Source organism: Entelurus aequoreus, linkage group LG26, assembly GCF_033978785.1.
Source record: "Entelurus aequoreus isolate RoL-2023_Sb linkage group LG26, RoL_Eaeq_v1.1, whole genome shotgun sequence".
NCBI classification, from domain to species: domain Eukaryota; kingdom Metazoa; phylum Chordata; class Actinopteri; order Syngnathiformes; family Syngnathidae; genus Entelurus; species Entelurus aequoreus.
In genome coordinates this window covers 3,301,571-3,323,299 of record NC_084756.1, presented here as the reverse complement: position 1 = coordinate 3,323,299, position 21,729 = coordinate 3,301,571, and the positions used below count along the sequence as shown (strand labels likewise).

Sequence of the window (21,729 nt, the reverse complement as noted above, 5' to 3'; positions counted from 1 at the left end):
GGGTAAGAAGTTATAAATAATTTTAATTTGAAAATAACGATTTTGCACATCGATAGTGGTTTTATAGATTAGTTTGAATATGGCATCCCATGGCAACGGGCAGTCAAAAAAGTCCTCCCATTTTCCATTTGTGTTGTATGAGGCAGCCTTCAAAGATGTCTTTATTAAATAAAAATTATATATTTTTCTATTTATTTTAGTTCCTTTTTGCCAACTAGAATTTCTTATTAGAGGTTTACAAACTAATAATTTAGTAGTTCCATAATTAATTATTTGTTTCCATCTTTTCCCAATTACTCCAGTTAGTTGATAAAATGAAAAGCTTGAGCAAGCATCACCATACATAGCTCTAAATTCATCATACTTCATAATTTTACCATTCTCATTGATAATATCATTGACAAAAATGATTCCTCTTTCAAACATATTTTTCCAAAAGAAAGGCTTTCCATCTATTACAATATTAGAGTTCATCCATATTAACTGCTGCAAAATATCGTCTCTTTTTTCTGCCACATAAAATTGAAAACACCACTATGAGTGGATTGTTTCCTTTATGAACCCCGCCATGTTTCCCAGCAGACTCTCTGGGAGGGGATCACTTGTAAAAAAGGATACAATTTCTTTATACAGTACATGTTTTTTGTCCAACAGGACATTTGTGTACCACTCAATGTTTAAATACATCTTTGGAACAATTGATGCTTTTAAAGACAGACACATAGCTTCAAGGTTGAGAAGTTTCAGGCCCCCATATTCATACTCTTTGTACAAAACCTTTCTTTTAATCTTTTCTGGTTTGCCGTTCCAGACAAAATCGAAGACCCTCCGCTCATAAATCTTAAAAAAGTTTTGTGATGGAGCTGGTAATGACAAAAACAAATAAATAAATTGAGGAATAATTAACGAGTTGGCAATAGAAATTTTACCATACAAGGTTAGGGATTTCCCTTTCCATAATTGCATAATTTTGTCCAGCTTTCTTAGTCGATTATCATAATTTACTGAGCCTAGATCTTTCAGATTTTCTGGGACAACAACACCAAGTATGTTAACTGGTCCATCTGTCCAAAAAACAGGCACTTTGCATTCCATTCGAAAGGACGTTCCCTTTAGATTTCCGATCCTTAACATTTTACATTTATCATAATTAAGCTTAAGGCCAGATTGCTGTGAAAATATGTCCAAAAGATTAAGAAGGTTCCGCAAACAATGAGGAAAAATCTTATCTTTGTGAATCAGCCTTTTCTGACATGAACTTCATCAAGAACAAACACAGAACACGCCTCACTGATGCACATCTGCAAGACTCACTCAGAGTTGCAGTGTCAAGTTACACACCAGAGTACAACACACTAGTTAACCGCATGCAATGCCAGGCTTCCCACTAACTGACAAAGAAACAGATAACAGATTTGGTGTCCAGTTCAAAGTGTGACATGATTTAAAAATGTGAGAGTTTACTTTTGTATTTTACATGAGTTATTATTTGTACAAACATGGTGCAAAGTAATTCATGATTTGTTAAAAAATGTTAGTGGCTAGCTAGTTAAAATGGGATATTGTGATTTCACAAGACTGTCTTAGAAGTGATCATTTGAAAATGTTCAATTTGAAAAATGTGCATTTAGAGAAAATATAAAAATAAAGTGTTGCATATTGATATTTATCTGTTTCAATATATATTTATTGTGAGAAATCATTAAGATGATCAGTGTTTCCACAAAGATAAATATCATTAATTATTAATAATAACAGAGTTAAAGGTAAATTGAGCAAATTGGCTACTTCTGGCAATTTATTTAAGTGTGTATCTAACTGGTAGCCCTTCGCATTAATCAGTACCCAAGAAGTAGCCCTTGGTTTCAAAAAGGTTGGTGACCCCTGATCTAGGTCAATTGTGCTAAAATCAATATTTTCAAAAGTTCCTGCTTGATTTTCCCGAAATTCTCAAAATTCCAGTAAATTTGAAATTCAAATGAATAGACAAATTCATGGTTATAAAATGCCTTAAAATTATTATTTTTTTACCCAATTCTGATATATGAAAAGCAAAACATGTTTTCCCTTTCCCCAAATTCCCAGTTTTCACGGAATTTCCCATAATGTTCTCTTAATTGACGAGGAATGGGAAATATACAATCGACTGCACATCCCACATTTCAGAATCAGAATCAGAAATACTTTATTAATCCCCTAGGGGAAATTAAGATTTTACGCACAATCCTATTCAAGAGCAGACAAACATTACAGGGAGACAGAACAGGATCACACAATCCCATTAAAGAGCAGACGAACATTACAGGGAGACAGAACAGGATCACACAATCCCATTCAAGAGCAGACAGACATTACAGGGAGACAGAACAGGATCACACAATCCCAGTCAAGAGCAGACAAACATTACAGGGAGACAGAACAGGATCACACAATCCCATTCAAGAGCAGACAAACATTACAGGGAGACAGAACAGGATCACACAATCCCATTCAAGAGCAGACAAACATTACAGGGAGACAGAACAGGATCACACAATCCCAGTCAAGAGCAGACAAACATTACAGGGAGACAGAACAGGATCACACAATCCCAGTCAAGAGCAGACAAATATTACAGGGAGACAGAACAGGATCACACAATCCCAGTCAAGAGCAGACAAACATTGCAGGGAGACAGAACAGGATCACACAATCCCAGTCAAGAGCAGACAAACATTACAGGGAGACAGAACAGGATCACACAAGCCCATTCAAGAGCAGACAAACATTACAGGGAGACAGAACAGGATCACACAATCCCATTCAAGAGCAGACAAACATTACAGGGAGACAGAACTGGATCGCTGACGGGTCTGACAACTTCCGGTGCTCCTTACAAAAAAGGTGAGAAACAGGGAAACGCTGTGGCGGGAGGGGAGAAAAACAAATATTCAGTCCAAGCCTGGGCCCCTGGAGAGGAGAGAAAATTTCCTGATTACCCGTACTTACCAGGAATTTGAATGTGAAATATACAATCGACTCCATATCCCACATTTCTCACCCCATTGGAACCGTTCCAACATCCACACACTCCACTCACCCTGGAAAGTGAAACTAGTATGTTCCAAGTTAAAAACAAATCCAGGAATTCCCAGAAATTATTTCACCTCTTGCTGGAAAGTTTACACAGTCCACATTTTTCAACCAATTCCAACTATTCCACCTTCAAAACATTCCTTAGTTGGGACAATTCCTGGTTTTTACAAAATTCCATGAATTCTGAAATACCCATTCTCAATTCAAACATTTTTCAACCGATTTTAAAAGTTCCAACAACAACCCATTCATATCATCTCAGACAATTGTGCTAGTACAAATATTTTCACAAATTCCCAAATTTCCAGAAAATTTCCATTCAAATTTTCCTCCTATTGAAAATGAATCGGAAATATACAACCGACTCTATATGCCACATGCCTTATCCGATTTGAACCAGTTCAACATCCACACACTCCACTCACTCTGGACATTCAATTCCAGGAATCCCCAGAATTCCCGGTTTTCCAAAGCCTTATTTTCACCTCTTGCTGGAAAGTTTTCACATATTTTTCGACCAATTCCAACCTTTCCACCTTCAAAACATTCCTTAGTTGGTACAACAAAAGTAATCTTTTTTTTTTTAACAAATTCCTGGTTTTCCCAAAATTCCACGAATTCCAAAATACCTATTCTCAATTAAAACTGTTACTACGTTAATATTTTTCAACCGATTCTAAAAATTCCAACACCAACTCTAGTATCAATATTTTCACAAATTTCCAAATTTCCAGGAAACTCCCATTCAAATGAATGGCCGTATTCTAAGTTCTACAATGCCCAAAATGTTCAATATTTTTAGTTGGAACAACAAAAGTCTTTTTTTTTTTTTGTACAAATTCCTGGTTTTCCCAAAATTCCAGGAATTCCGAAATACCTATTCTCAATTAAAACTGTTACTACGTTAACATTTTTCAACCGATTCTAAAAAAATCCAACAACAACCCATTCATATCATTTAGGACAATTGTGATAGTATCAATACTTTCACAAATTCCCAAATTTCCAGGAAACTCCTGTTCAAAAGAATGGCTGTATTCCAAGTTCTATAATGTCGTAAATTCTTTAATGTTGCGCTCTTTTTTTAACCCTATTCTGACCTTTCAACCATCCACCCCTACTGCTCTTCACATATATCGAACGCAAAACATGTTTTCCTGGAATTTCCCGGAATTTTCTCCCCATCGACAATGAATGGTAAATATAGAATTGTCTCCATATCCCACATTTCTCATCCGATTTGAACCGTTTCAACATCCACACACTCCACTCACCCTGGACATTCAAGCCAGCATGTTTCCCGGTTTTGAAAATTTCCTGATTACCCGGAATTACAAGGAATTTCCCCCCGTTAAAAATGAATCTTAAATATACCATTGACTGCATATCCGACATTTCTCAACCGATTTGAACCGTTCCAACATCCACACATTCCACTCACACTGGAAAATCAAACTACCATTTTCCAAGTTAAAAAAAAATTCCAGGATTCCCAGATTTCTCGATTTTCCTAAACCCTATTTTCACCTCTTGCTGGAAAGTTTACACAGTACACATTTTTCAACCAATTCCAACTATTCCACCTTCAAATCATTCCTTAGTTGGGACTACAAAAGTTATTACTAGAGAAAAGCGCTATATAAATATAATTCAATTCAATTATCTTTTTTTGTTGTACAAATTCCTGTTTTTCCCGAAATTCCAGGAATTCCAAAATACCCATTCTCAATTCAAACATTTTTCAACCGATTTTAAAAATTCAAACTGCTGCGCCATATTCTGACCTTTCAACCATCCACACACACTTCTCTTCAAATATATCGAACGCAAAACATGTTTTCCTGGAATTTCCCGGGATTTTCTCCCATATGACAATGAATAGGAAATACACAATCGACTCCATATCCCACATTTCTCTCCCGATTTGAACCGTTCCAACATCCACACACTCCACTCACCCTGGACATTCAAGCCAGCATGTTTCCCGGTTCCGAAAATTCCCTGATTACCCGGAATTACCAGGAATTTCCCCCTATTGAAAATTAATGGGAAATATACAATCTACTCCACATCCCACATTTCTCATCCGATTGGAACCGTTCCAACATCCACACACTCCACTCACCCTGGAAAATCAATTCCAGGAATTCCCAGAATTCCCGGTTTTCCAAAGCCCTATTTTCACCTCTTGCTGTAAAGTTTTCACAGTCCATATTTTTCAACCAATTCCAACTGTTCCACCTTCAAAACAGTTCTTAGTTGGGACAACAAAAGTTATCTTTTTTTTTTGTGCAAATTCCTGGTTTTCCCAAAATTCCAGGAATTCTGAAATACCTCTTCTCAATTAAAACTGTTTCTAAGTTAACATTTTTCAACCGATTCTAAAAATTCCAACACCAAGCCATTCATATCATCTAGGACAATTGTGCTTTTTATCAAAAATTTCACAAATTCCCAAATTTCCAGGAAACTCCCATTCAAATGAATGGCCGTATTCTAAGTTCTACAATGCCCCACATTTTCAAACTGCTGCGCCATATTCTGACCATTCAACCATCCACACACACTTCTCTTCAAATATATCGAACGCAAAACATGTTCTCCTGGAATTTCCCGGAATTTTCTCCCCATTGACAATGAATGGGAAATACAAAATCGACTCCATATCCCACATTTCTCTCCTGATTTGAACCGTTCCAACATCCACACACTCCACTCACCCTGGACATTCAAGCCAGCATGTTTCCCGGTTCCGAAAATTCCCTGATTACCCGGAATTACCAGGAATTTCCCCCTATTGAAAATTAATGGGAAATATACAACCTACTCCACATCCCACATTTCTCATCCGATTGGAACCGTTCCAACATCCACACACTCCACTCACCCTGGAAAATCAATTCCAGGAATTCCCAGAATTCCCGGTTTTCCAAAGCCCTATTTTCACCTCTTGCTGTAAAGTTTTCACAGTCCATATTTTTCAACCAATTCCAACTGTTCCACCTTCAAAACAGTTCTTAGTTGGGACAACAAAAGTTATCTCTTTTTTTTGTGCAAATTCCTGGTTTTCCCAAAATTCCAGGAATTCTGAAATACCTCTTCTCAATTAAAACTGTTTCTAAGTTAACATTTTTCAACCGATTCTAAAAATTCCAACACCAAGCCATTCATATCATCTAGGACAATTGTGCTTTTTATCAATAATTTCACAAATTCCCAAATTTCCAGGAAACTCCCATTCAAATGAATGGCCGTATTCTAAGTTCTACAATGCCCCACATTTTCAAACTGCTGCGCCATTTTTAAACCCTCTTCTGACCTTTCAACCATCCACACACACTTCTCTTCAAATATATCGAACGCAAAACATGTTTTCCTGGAATTTCCCGGAATTTTCTCCCCATTGACAATGAATGGGAAATACACAATTGACTCCATATCCCACATTTCTCTCCCGATTTGAACCGTTCCAACATCCACACACTCCACTCACCCTGGACATTCAAGCCAGCATGTTTCCCGGTTCCGAAAATTCCCTGATTACCCGGAATTACCAGGAATTTCCCCCTATTGAAAATTAATGGGAAATATACAATCTACTCCACATCCCACATTTCTCATCCGATTGGAACCGTTCCAACATCCACACACTCCACTCACCCTGGAAAATCAATTCCAGGGATTCACAGAATTCCCGGTTTTCCAAAGCCCTATTTTCACCTCTTGCTGTAAAGTTTTCACAGTCCATATTTTTCAACCAATTACAACTGTTCCACCTTCAAAACAGTTCTTAGTTGGGACAACAAAAGTTATCTTTTTTTTTTGTGCAAATTCCTGGTTTTTCCAAAATTCCAGGAATTCTGAAATACCTCTTCTCAATTAAAACGGTTTCTAAGTTAACATTTTTCAACCGATTCTAAAAATTCCAACACCAACCCATTCATATCATCTAGGACAATTGTGCTTTTTTATCAATAATTTCACAAATTCCCAAATTTCCAGGAAACTCCCATTCAAATGAATGGCCGTATTCTAAGTTCTACAATGCCCCACATTTTCAAACTGCTGCGCCATATTCTGACCATTCAACCATCCACACACACTTCTCTTCAAATATATCGAACGCAAAACATGTTTTCCTGGAATTTCCCGGAATTTTCTCCCCATTGACAATGAATGGGAAATACACAATTGACTCCATATCCCACATTTCTCTCCTGATTTGAACCGTTCCAACATCCACACACTCCACTCACCCTGGACATTCAAGCCAGCATGTTTCCCGGTTCCGAAAATTCCCTGATTACCCGGAATTACCAGGAATTTCCCCCTATTGAAAATTAATGGGAAATATACAACCTACTCCACATCCCACATTTCTCATCCGATTGGAACCGTTCCAACATCCACACACTCCACTTACCCTGGAAAATCAATTCCAGGAATTCCCAGAATTCCCGGTTTTCCAAAGCCCTATTTTCACCTCTTGCTGCAAAGTTTTCAAAGTCCATATTTTTCAACCAATTCCAACTGTTCCGCCTTCAAAACAGTTCTGAGTTGGGACAACAAAAGTTATCTTTTTTTTTTTTTTTTTGCAAATTCCTGGTTTTCCCAAAATTCCAGGAATTCTGAAATACCTCTTCTCAATTAAAACTGTTTCTAAGTTAACATTTTTCAACCGATTCTAAAAATTCCAACACCAACCCATTCATATCATCTAGGACAATTGTGCTTTTTATCAATAATTTCACAAATTCCCAAATTTCCAGGAAACTCCCATTCAAATGAATGGCCGTATTCTAAGTTCTACAATGCCCCACATTTTCAAACTGCTGCACCATTTTTAAACCCTATTCTGACCTTTCAACCATCCACACACACTTCTCTTCAAATATATCGAACGCAAAACATGTTTTCCTGGAATTTCCCGGAATTTTCTCCCCATTGACAATGAATGGGAAATACACAATTGACTCCATATCCCACATTTCTCTCCCGATTTGAACCGTTCCAACATCCACACACTCCACTCACCCTGGACATTCAAGCCAGCATGTTTCCCGGTTCCGAAAATTCCCTGATTACCCGGAATTACCAGGAATTTCCCCCTATTGAAAATTAATGGGAAATATACAACCTACTCCACATCCCACATTTCTCATCCGATTGGAACCGTTCCAACATCCACACACTCCACTTACCCTGGAAAATCAATTCCAGGAATTCCCAGAATTCCCGGTTTTCCAAAGCCCTATTTTCACCTCTTGCTGCAAAGTTTTCAAAGTCCATATTTTTCAACCAATTCCAACTGTTCCGCCTTCAAAACAGTTCTGAGTTGGGACAACAAAAGTTATCTTTTTTTTTTTTTTTGCAAATTCCTGGTTTTCCCAAAATTCCAGGAATTCTGAAATACCTCTTCTCAATTAAAACTGTTTCTAAGTTAACATTTTTCAACCGATTCTAAAAATTCCAACACCAACCCATTCATATCATCTAGGACAATTGTGCTTTTTATCAATAATTTCACAAATTCCCAAATTTCCAGGAAACTCCCATTCAAATGAATGGCCGTATTCTAAGTTCTACAATGCCCCACATTTTCAAACTGCTGCGCCATTTTTAAACCCTATTCTAACCTTTCAACCATCCACACACACTTCTCTTCAAATATATCGAACGCAAAACATGTTTTCCTGGAATTTCCCGGAATTTTCTCCCCATTGACAATGAATGGGAAATACACAATTGACTCCATATCCCACATTTCTCTCCTGATTTGAACCGTTCCAACATCCACACACTCCACTCACCCTGGACATTCAAGCCAGCATGTTTCCCGGTTCCGAAAATTCCCTGATTACCCGGAATTACCAGGAATTTTCCCCCTATTGAAAATTAATGTGAAATATACAATCGACTCCATATCCCACATTTCACATCCAATTGGAACCGTTCCAACATCCACACACTCCACTCACCCTGGACATCCAAACATTTCAGTTCCGCTGACGCATATTGGCGGTTTGGCGGCTAACGTGTGAGGGGTATTTACAGGTAAAAGTCATCAAGTAGAATAAAGAAAAGCATGTTTTTCAATGACTTGTATCCCAAAGCCATGAGAACAATTCCCAGTGCTGGTAATGACCTCCCAGCCCAGGAGGCGGCTTCTGTTGCATGCTGGATGATCACATGGCGGTCACATGACACTTTTTTTAGCAGGAAGTGGGGGCGGAGAGGGACAGCGGTGCTGATGCGTACAGCAGAGTCCGCCCTCCTCCTCCTCCTCCTCTGCAGCATCTCCTGCATGCAGCTCACACTGTCCCGCTTTCTCCTCCACGCCGTTCAGGGCGCCGCCTCCTCTTCCACTAAAAACACTGTGGTCGTCGTCCAGGGGCGGGGGTGGGGGGGGTTAGGTCCAGGCACAGGCACAGCATCTTGTGTGGGCTCCACCCAGGTAGGACAACTTTTTCTTCTCCATCAGTTGAAGTCAACACCTTGTGCTTTGGTGTCGGGAATATAATGCTGTGAGTTCACGTAGTTGCTGAACCATTCCACTCCCAACAGTCTGTTTTCTTCTGCGAACAAATACTCATCACCACAGCTTGGTACCTCTTCCCCCCCATAGTGCTCACACACTGCTGTGGGACGCCATGTTCCACTCGTTGTCGCAAGTCAAGCAATGTTGCTGTCGTAGTGCAGATTAAAAGTGACATTTTACACCACAGGTGTCAAACTGATGGCCCGAGGGCCACGTTATGTTAAGTGGCCCCTCGAAAGCCGAGAAATGATAGTCAATACTGTAGCGTGAATAATATGTAAGCAACACCCACCAAATTTGAGAATAAATACATATTTTTACATATATTGGCCGCACCGCAGTTATATACCGGTGTGTAAATGTTTATTTGCATACCTTAATTGTTTCCTAACACTGTCTGTAACAGGGCAGTAAAACGGCTGATCAAACAAAACAGAAATCATTGTCATGGACCCGCTAGCTGCGCAAGCTAGCTCTCCAATCAGCTAAACAGACTCAATAACTCAATGGTGACGTTTTGGTGAATTTACTGAGGAATTTGTGAAAGTGAAACAATACAAAAGGAATGTAAGTTAATAATACTAACACACACACTTGTAAACGTGTTAGCGCATTAGCTAATGCTATACAACGCTAGTTTCGTTACACTTCATGGGCACGTACAAATTTGCATGAAAACACTCCTACAGACATCACACATGGGACAGTTTAATAAGTAAGAATTGTTTTAGTTATATTGTAAAACTTACAAACGTTGCTTGGAGTGATGTATATATATATATATATATATATATATATATATATATATATATATATATATATATATATATATATATATATATATATATATATATATATATATATATATATATATATATATATGTTTTGCTCCAGATATATAGGTTGTGAAAATATTTATTTACACAGAAATGTTTAGTAAATGTTTATTTACAGACATTAATTGTTTTCTAACAGTGTCTGTAACACGGCAGTAAAATGGCTGATCAAACAAAACAGAAGTCATCGTCATGAACCCACTAGCTGCGCAAGCTAGCTCTCCAATCAGCTAAACAGACTCAATAACTCTACGGTGACGTTTTGGTGAATTTACTGAGGAATTTGTGAAAGTGAAACAATACAAAAAGAATGCCGTTGTAAGTTAATAATACTAACACACACACTTGTAAACGTGTTAGCATGTTAGTTAATGCTAATGGCACTAGCTTGATTAAATTGCGACAGCACGTACAAATATGCATGAAAACACTCCTATGGGACGCTTTAGTAAGTAAGAATTGTTTTAGTTGTATTGCAAAAGTTACAAACGTTGCTTGGTCGGTTTTACGTCCGGTTTAAAGCAGAAACAGGAAGTACATTTTTAACCGGCAGCATCTGCAGTGAGCAAACTTGTCCAAAAGATGGCGCCATGGTACAAATAACAAATAAAAATAACACACATGTTCATGATTTCTGCCGGCGTCTATGAAAACTATTTGTTCAATACAAAAACACTATTGCCATTAGCGAAGCAAAACTCATAAATTAGCCGCACCGTTTCATTAACTTCAGGTTTTAAAGCGTAGTAAAAATAAATGTCTTATCGTGCAGAAAACACAGTACTTTCTTGTCTTCCTAAATGTAATTGTTCTTTTTATTTTAACAGAAATAACAAGTTAACTAATACGATTAATCACAAAAAATACTGCATTAATCATGTAGTGTATATGTGCAGATTTATCACCCACTAATTACATGTGGGTCAAAAATATTGGGTCTTTTTCTCTGTGTGTTTTAATTATGCAAGCAAGTGATAGACCATGGACAATCTGATTAGAATATGTCAGCAGTAAAACAATACATATTCACTGCATGTAATATATTTTTTACATTTAATATAATCTAACAATGCAACACATATTATATCATCTTATATTGCAAAAAAATGTTGTTACAATAAAAATAAAAAAAATGGAATTTTCTGTCTGTCGATATAAAGTTACATTTGTATTAGTTTTTTTTATGTTTTATGGCCTTTTGTTTAATAAAAACTAGTTTTTTTTATGGCCAAAACACAAAATATGCTATATTTTTCCACAAAAAGATTTTCAAAGTGGAATATTTAATGTTAAGTAATTAGAGCTTTAATACATAACATTGATTTTGATTCATTATTATTTTTTGAGCAATGACAGCATTTGAAATAAAAATGATCAATGAGTCAAAAGGGCCCCACTCATAAAAGTGCTAAAAATAAGTCATACATTATTTTTTTAGTTGTTTACTCTCATCTCTCAATCAACTTCAGATTGATCTGTAATTTTCATAATTTGTAATCTTTTTTTGTTTAGTTTTTTACTCTTTTCGTCAAAGAAAACTTTTTTTTTGTTCGGCAAACACACAAAATATGCAATGTTTTCCTCAGAAAATAATTCAAAATGGAATATTGAATAGCTCAAGACTTCATAACAACATAGATTTTGATTCATTATTATTTTTTGAGCAATGACAGCATTTGAAATAAAAATGATCAATGAGTCAAAAGGGCCCCACTCATAAAAGTGCTAAAAACAAGCCATACATATTTTTTAGTTGTTCACTTTCATCTTTCAATCAACTTCAGATCGATCTGTAATTTTTATCATTTTTTAAAATCTTTTTTGTTTAGTTTTTTTGCTCTTTTCTTTAAATAATAAATTTTTTTTGTTCGGCAAACACACAAAATATGCAAAGTTTTCCCCAGAAAATAATTCAAAATGGAATATTGAATAGGTCAATAATTAATAACAACATTGATTTTGATTCATTATTATTTTTTGAGCAATGACAGCATTTAAATAAAAATGATCAATGAGTCAAAAGGGCCCCACTCATAAAAGTGCTAAAAATAAGTCATACATTATTTTTTTAGTTGTTTACTTTCATCTTTCAATGAACTTCAGATCGATCTGTAATTTTCACAATTTTTATATATATATATATATATATATTTTTTTTTTTTTTTTTTTTGCCCTTTTTGCCAAATAACTCTTTTTTTGTTTTGTTCGGCAAACACACAAAATATGCAATATTTTCCCCAGAAAATTATTCAAAATGGAATTTTGAATAGGTGAATAATTCATAACATTGATTTTGATTCATTATTATTTTTTGAGCAATGACAGCATTTGAAATAAAAATGATCAATGAGTTTAAAGGGCCCCACTCATAAAAGTGCTAAAAATAAGTCATATATTATTTTTTTAGTTGTTTACTTCCATCTCTCAATCAACTTCAGATCGATCTGTAATTTTTATCATTTTTAATCTGTTTTGTTTTGTTTTTTTGCTCTTTTCGTTCAAAGAAAACTTTTTTTTTGTACAGCAAACACACAAAATATGCAATATTTTCCCCAGAAAATAATTCTAAATGGAATATTGAATAGGTCAATAATTCATAACAACATTGATTTTGATTCATTATTATTGTTTGAGCAATGACAGCGTTTGAAATAAAAATGATCAATGAGTTTAAAGGGCCCCACTCATAAAAGTGCTAAAAATAAGTCATACATAATTTTTTTAGTTGTTTACTTTCATTTCTCAATCAACTTCAGATCGATCTGTAATTTTTATCATTTTTTATCTTTTTTGTTTAGTTTTTTTGCTCTTTTCGTTCAAAGAAAACATTTTTTTATGTTCGGCAAACACGCAAAATATGCAATATTTTCCCCAGAAAATAATTCAAAATGGAATATTGAATAGGTAAATAATTCATAACAACATTGATTTTGATTCATTATTATTTTTTAAGCAATGACAGCTTTTGAAATAAAAATGATCAATGAGTCAAAAAGGCTCCACTCATAAAAGTGCTAAAAATAAGTCATACATTATTTTTTCAGTTGTTTACTTTCATCTTTCAATGAACTTCAGATTGATCCGTAATTTTTATTATTTTGTAATATTCTTTGTTTAATGTTTAATGTTTAATTTTTAATCTTTTTTGTTTAGTTTTTTTGCTCTTTGTCAAAGAAAACGTTTTTCTTGTATGGCAAACACACAAAATATGCAATATTTTCCCCAGAAAATATTTCAAAATTTCCATAATGCATAAAATTGATTTTGATTCATTATTATTTTTTGAGCAATGACAGCATTTTAAATAAAAATGATCAATGAGTCAAAAGGGCCCAACCAACAAAAGTGCTAAAAATAAGTCATATATTATTTTTTTAGTTGTTTACTTTCATCTCTCAATCAACTTCAGATCGATCTGTAATTTTTATGATTTTTTTAAATCTTTTTTGTATAGTTTTTTTTGCTCTTTTCTTTAAATAATACATTTTCTTTGTTCAGCAAACACACAAAATATGCAATATTTTCCCCAGAAAATAATTAAAAATGGAATATTGAATAGGTCAATAATTCATAACAACATTGATTTTGATTCATTATTATTTTTTGAGCAATGACAGCATTTGAAATAAAAATGATCAATGAGTCAAAAGGGCCCCACTCATAAAAGTGCTAAAAGTAAGGCATACATTATTTTTTTAGTTGTTTACTTTCATCTCGTTTAATGTTTAATTTTGTATCTTTTTTGTTTAGTTTTTTTTGCTCTTTTCGTCAAAGAAAACGTTTTTCTTGTATGGCAAACACACAAAATATGCAATATTTTCCCCAGAAAATATTTCAAAATGTCAATAATTCATAACATTCATTTTGATTCATTATTATTTTTTGAGCAATGACAGCAATTGAAATAAAAATGATCAATGAGTCAAAAGGGCTTCACTTATAAAAGTGCTGAAAATAAGTCATACATTATTTTTTCAGTTGTTTACTTTCATCTCTCGATCAACTTCAGATTGATCTGTAATTTTTATCATTTTTAATCTTTTTTGTTTATTTTTTTTCCACTTTTCGTCAAAGAAAACGTTATTTTTTGTTCGGCAAACACACAAAATATGCAACTTCAGATCGATCTGTAATTTTTTATAATTGTTTATCTTTTTTTATAGTTTTTTTTGCTCTTTTCTTTACATAAAACATTTTTTTTGTTCGGTAAACACACAAAATATGCAATATTTTCCCCAGAAAATATTTCAAAATGGAATATTGAATAAGTGAATAATTCATAACAACATTGATTTTGATTCATTATTATTTTTTGAGCAATGACAGCTTTTGAAATCAAAATGAACAATGAGTCAAAAGGGCCCCACTAATAAAAGTGCTAAAAATAAGTCAGACATTATTTTTTCAGTTGTTTACTTTCCTCTTTCAATCAACTTCAAATCCATCTGTAATTTTTATAATTTTTAATATTTTTTGTTTAGTTTTTTTGCTCTTTTCGTTCAAAGAAAAACAATTTTTGGTATGGCAAACACACAAAATATGCAATATTTTCCCCAGAAAATAATTCAAAATGGAATATTGAATAGGTCAATAATTCATAACATTGATTTTGATTCATTATTATTTTTTGAGCAATGACAGCTTTTGAAATAAAAATGATCAATTAGTCAAAAGGGCCCCACTCATAAAAGTGCTAAAAAATAAGGAATACATATTTTTTTCAGTTGTTTACTTTCATCTCTCAATCAACTTCAGATCGATCTGTAATTTTTATTATTTTGTAATATTCTTTGTTTAATGTTTAATTTTTAATTATTTTTTTTTTAGTTTTTTTGCTCTTTTTGTCAAAGAAAAAATGTTTTTGCATGGCAAACACACAAAATATGCAATATTTTCTTTAGAAAATATTTTAAAATGTCAATCATTCATAACAACATTGATTTTGATTCATTATTATTTTTTGAGCAATGACAGCTTTTGAAATCAAAGTGAACAATGAGTCAAAAGGGCCCCACTAATAAAAGTGCTAAAAATAAGTCAGACATTATTTTTTCAGTTGTTTACTTTCCTCTTTCAATCAACTTCAAATCCATCTGTAATTTTTATAATTTTTAATCTTTTTTGTTTAGTTTTTTTGCTCTTTTCGTTCAAAGAAAAAAAATGTTTGGTATGGCAAACACACAACATATGCAATATTTTCCCCAGAAAATAATTCAAAATGAAATATTGAATAGGTCAATAATTCATCACATTGATTTTGATTCATTATTATTTTTTGAGCAATGACAGCTTTTGAAATAAAAATGATCAATTAGTCAAAAGGGCCCCACTCATAAAAGTGCTAAAAAAATAAGGAATACATAATTTTTTCAGTTGTTTACTTTCATCTCTCAATCAACTTCAGATCGATCTGTAATTTTTATTATTTTGTAATATTCTTTGTTTAATGTTTAATTTTTAATTATTTTTTTTTTAGTTTTTTTTTTCTTTTTGTCAAAGAAAAAATGTTTTTGCATGGCAAACACACAAAATATGCAATATTTTCTTTAGAAAATATTTTAAAATGTCAATCATTCATAACAACATTGATTTTGATTCATTATTATTTTTTGAGCAATGACAGCATTTGAAATAAAACATTTCAATGAGTTAAAAGGGCCCCACTCGTAAAAGTGCTAAAAATAAGGCATACATAATTTTTTCAGTTGTTTACTTTCATCTCTCAATCAACTTCAGATTGATCCGTAATTTGTATTATTTTGTAATATTCTTTGTTTAATGTTAAATGTTTAATTTTTAATCTTTTTTGTTTAGTTTTTTTGCTCTTTTTGTCAAAGAAAACATTTTTCTTGAAAGGAAAACCCACAAAATATGCAATATTTTCCTCAGAAAATATTTCAAAATGTCAATAATTCATAACAACATTGATTTTAATTCATTATTATTTTTTGAGCAATGACAGTTTAAGTAAAACCAGCCTGTTTTTAATTTGTGTAATTAGTTATCTTGGCAACTTGTTCTTGTTACATTTGACCTGTTTGCACTTTTATTCCACTTTATATGTTTTTGTATAATAATATTTCAAAAATGTGCCGCGGACCATTAAAAGATTAACTGTGGACCGCTAATGGCCCCTTGACCACACTTTGGACACCACTGATGTAGAGATTTAAGCCTTGAAAAAATATATATATATAATTTATTTTTTTAATGTTTTCTGGGTCCCCCGGGACCAAATTGAGGAAAGACCAAAAGGTTAAAAAAAAATAAATAAATAAATAAATATATTGGTTTTGAAAATGGAAAATACCAAAGTGGCCCCTGCATGCTTTAATTTTTTTAGTTTGGACCCTCAGTGGAATTATTTACACACCTCTGATGTATAGGACGATTAAACGGGCAAAATAGTAATGATAACAGTGGATTATATTCACAGTATTTAGTACTTTTCTTGACACTTCAAAATATTTGCAAGAGGCAATGTTACAACTACTGGATTATGATGTCTGCTTTCTGAGGCTTTGGAGAATACATCCTTCCAATTTAAATACCATAGGACCATAGGGCCTTGCACTTCTTATTCCTTTGGATTTAGTCTGGCTCAAGGGCACCTCAGCGGTGTAAATACAGCCGACTTCTTGCATATCCTCCAATACAACTCCCTATTTATTTATTTAGTAATACTTTATTTTGAAGGGCTGAGGACGCATGGGTGTTGCTTATAGCTTATATATGTGTGTATATATATGTGTATATATATATACATATATATATATACACTACCGTTCAAAAGTTTGGGGTCACCCAAACAATTTTGTGTTTGAGCCTTCATTTCTAAGAACAAGAATAGACTGTAGAGTTTCAGATGAAAGTTCTCTTTTTCTGGCCATTTTGAGCGTTTAATTGACCCCACAAATGTGATGCTCCAGAAACTCAATCTGCTCAAAGGAAGGTCAGTTTTGTAGCTTCTGTAACGAGCTAAACTGTTTTCAGATGTGTGAACATGATTGCACAAGGGTTTTCTAATCATCTATTAGCCTTCTGAGCCAATGAGCAAACACATTGTACCATTAGAACACTGGAGTGATAGTTGCTGGAAATGGGCCTCTATACACCTATGTAGATATTGCACCAAAAACCAGACATTTGCAGCTAGAATAGTCATTTACCACATTAGCAATGTATAGAGTGTATTTCTTTAAAGTTAAGACTAGTTTAAAGTTAAATAAATGATAAATGGATTATACTTGTATAGCGCTTTTCTACATTCAAGGTACTCAAAGCGCTTTGACAGTATTTCCACATTCACCCATTCACACACACATTCACACACTGATGGCGGGAGGTGCCATGCAAGGCGCTAACCAGCAGCCATCAGGAGCAAGGGTGAAGTGTCTTGCCCAAGGACACAACGGACATGACTAGGATGGTATAAAGTGGGGATTGAACCCCAGTAACCAGCAACCCTCCGATTGCTGGCACGGCCACTCTACCAACTTCGCCACGCCGTTCCCATATATATATATATATATATATATATATATATATATATATATATATATATATATATATATATATATATATATATATATATATATATATATATATATATATATATACACACACACAGTTGCAATCAAACATTTACATACACTTGTAAAGAACATAATGTCATGGCTGTCTTGAGTTTCCAGTAATTTCTACAACTCTTATTTTTTTGTGATGTAGTGATTGGAGCACATACTTGTTAGTCACAAAAACATTCATGAAGTTTGGTTCTTTTATGAATTTATTATGGGTCTACTGAAAATGTGAGCAAATGTGCTGGGTCAAAAGTATACAAACAGCAATGTTAATATTTGCTTACATGTCCCTTGGCAAGTTTCACTGCAATAAGGGACTTTTGGTAGCCATCCACAAGCTTCTGCTGGAATTTATGACCACTCCTCTTGACAAAAATGGTGCAGTTCAGCTAAATGTGTTGCTTTTCTGACATGGACTTGTTTCTTCAGCATTGTCCACACGTTTAAGTCAGGACTTTGGGAAGGCCATTCTAAAACCTTCATTGTAGCCTGATTTAGCCATTCCTTTACCACTTTTGACGTGTGTTTGGGGTCATTGTCCTGTTGGAACACCCAACTGCGCCCAAGACCCAACCTCCGGGCTGATGATTTTAGCTTGTCCTGAAGAATTTGGAGGTAATCCTCCTTTTTCACTGTCCCATTGATTGATTGATTCAAACTTGTATTAGTAGATTGCACAGTGAAGTACATATTCCGTACAATTGACCACTAAATGGTAACACCCCAATAAGTTTTTCAACTTGTTTAAGTCGGGGTCCACTTAAATTTATTCATGATACAGATATACACTATCAGATATATACTATCATCATAATACAGTCATCACACAAGATAATCATCAGAGTATGTACATTGAATTATTTACATTATTTACATTATTTACAATTCGGGGTGTGGGATGTGGAGGAGGGGGGCGGGGGGGTAGGTTTGGTTGATATCAACACTTCAGTCATCAACAATCAGCATCAACAATTGCATCATCAGAGAAATGGACATTGAAACAGTGTAGGACTGACTTGATAGGATATGTACAGCAAGTAGTGGACATAGAGAGAGAGATCGGAAAGTATAGGAAAAAGTGTAAGAAAAAGTGTCTACATTTGATTGTTTACATTTGATTATTTATAATCCGAAGAGGTATGATGTGGTTTAGGGTTGAAGTTGCCTGGAGGTGTTCTTTTAGTGCGGTTTTGGAGGAGGATAGAGATGCCCTTTCTTTTACACCTGTTGGGAGTGCATTCCATATTGATGTGGCATAGAAAGAGAATGAGTTAAGACCTTTGTTAGATCGGAATCTGGGTTTAACGTGGTTAGTGGAGCTCCCCCTGGTGTTGTGGTTATGGCGGTCATTTACGTTAAGGAAGTAGTTTGACATGTACTTCGGTATCAGGGAGGTGTAGCGGATTTTATAGACTAGGCTCAGTGCAAGTTGTTTTACTCTGTCCTCCACCTTGAGCCAGCCCATTTTGGATAAGTGGGTAGGAGTGAGGTGGGATCTGGGGTGGAGGTCTAGAAATAATCTGAATAGCTTGTTCTGGGATGTTTGGAGTCTAGATTTGAGGGTTTTGGAGGTGCTAGGGTACCAGGAGGTGCATGCGTAATCGAAAAAGGGTTGAATGAGAGTTCCTGCTAGAATCTTCATGGTGCTTTTGTTGACCAGAGAGGAGATTCTATAGAGAAATCTCGTTGGTTGGTTGACCTTTTTGATTACCTTGGTTGCCATTTTATCCCAGGAAAGGTTAGCCTCTAGAATGGAACCTAGGTAGGTGACCTCATCTTTCCTGGTGATAACAATGTCACCCACTTTTATAGTGAAGTCATTGACTTTCTTAAGGTTGATGTGGGACCCAAATAGGATGGATTCCGTTTTACCCAAGTGTATGGATAGCTTGTTGTCAGCGAGCCAGGTGCAAGTTCTAAAGAGTTCAGCACTGAGGATTTTCTACACCTGTGACTTGTCCTTGTCTGATACCAGCAGGGCCGAGTCATCCGCAAACAAGAACAATTCACAGTCGCATGCCGATGACATGTCGTTTATGTATATTAGGAACAGTAAAGGCCCTAATATACTGCCTTGGGGGACTCCACAGCTCACTGAGAGGGGGCGGGGGGGACACGGTGCCGTTCACCTCTACCACCTGTTCCCTCCCCTCCAAGTAAGATTGCATCCAGCTCCATGAGGTTTTGTCAAATCTGATTGCTCTGAGCTTATCCAACAGCGTAGCGTGGTTAACGGTGTCAAAGGCCTTCTGAAGGTCCAGCATGACCATGCCGCAGTATTTGCCCGCGTCCACCTCATGTTTGATGTGGTCGGTCAGATAGAGAAGGCATGTGTCAGTGGAGTGGTTAGTTCTGAAGCCGGATTGGAATTTCTACATGAGTTTATTAGTGGTAAGGTAACTATCGACCTGTTCATAAACTATTTTTTCCATTACTTTCGAAATGGAACTGAGAATAGAAACAAGTCGGTAGTTGCCAGGTTCCAATTTGCTTCCTTTTTTAAAGAGGGGAGTTACTCTTGCTATCTTAAAATCTTTTGGTACTTGGCCTTGAGTAATTGAGAGGTTTATTATGTGCGTGATGATAGGGGTAATGGTGGAGGCAGAGTCCCTGAGGAATCTGGAGGGGATATTGTCAAGGCCGGTAGCCTTGTTTGGGTGGAGCGCGCTCAATTTTTTAAGCACCTCTTCCGCTGAGACCATTTCTAATTTTAAATCGTTGTTGGGTACTCCTAGCTTTCTGTAGAAGGCTTTAATGTGTTCTACACCAAAGCGACCAGAGTGGTGGGACAGCTTGTTGACAAGAGTTGTGGCTATGCTGGTGAAAAAAGTGTTAAGTCTGCTTGCTACCTCCATTTGGTCTTTAATGAGGGAGTCACCCTCCTTGATGTTGATGTTGGTGAGTCTGGTTTTAGGTTTCTGGCTGCAACCAGAGGATTTTCCAGAGCTCATGTGGCTTATTTGTGTTTTCCTCTATTTTGTCGGTAATGTAATTTTTTTTAAAGGATTTAGTCAGGTTCGTTGTCTTATTTCTTAATTTATTGCATTGCTTTTTGAGTGTTGAAATGAGTGATTTGAGGTTGTTATTAGAGATGGCCGATATTATCGGCCGATATATGCGTTAAAATGTAATATCGGAAATTATCGGTATCGGTTTTTTTATTATTGGTTTCGTTTTTTTTATTTTTTTTTATTTTTTTATTAAATCAACATAAAAACACGAGATACACTTACAATTAGTGCACCAACCCAAAAAACCTCCCTCCCCCATTTACACTCCTTCACACAAAAGGGTTGTTTCTTTCTGTTATTAATATTCTGGTTCCTACATTATATATCAATATACATCAATACAGTCTGCAAGGGATACAGTCCGTAAGCACACATGATTGTGCGTGCTGCTGGTCCACTAATAGTACTAACCTTTAACAGTTAATTTTACTAATTTTCATTCCCTAGAGGGGGGGGGGGTTACCCACATATGCGGTCCTCTCCAAGGTTTCTCATAGTCATTCACATTGACGTCCCACTGGGGTGAGTTTTCCTTGCCCGTATGTGGGCTCTGTACCGAGGATGTCGTTGTGGCTTGTACAGTCCTTTGAGACACTTGTGATTTAGGGCTATATAAATAAACATTGATTGATTGATTGATTCATTACTAGTTTCTATGTAACTGTTTTTATATTGTTGTACTTTCT

The 21,729-nt window shown here is 35.2% G+C and overlaps 1 protein-coding gene across 1 annotated transcript in view; it reads left to right on the top strand.

Moving 5' to 3' along the window:
• The first annotated feature begins 9,406 nt into the window (after positions 1–9,406).
• Positions 9,407–21,729, top strand: part of rap1gapb (RAP1 GTPase activating protein b) — a 411,217-nt gene continuing 398,894 nt past the window's right edge. Inside the window, exon 1 of the mRNA XM_062037579.1 lies at positions 9,407–9,529. The gene's annotated coding sequence lies outside the window, so the exon portion shown is untranslated. The remainder of the gene's footprint in view (positions 9,530–21,729) is intronic.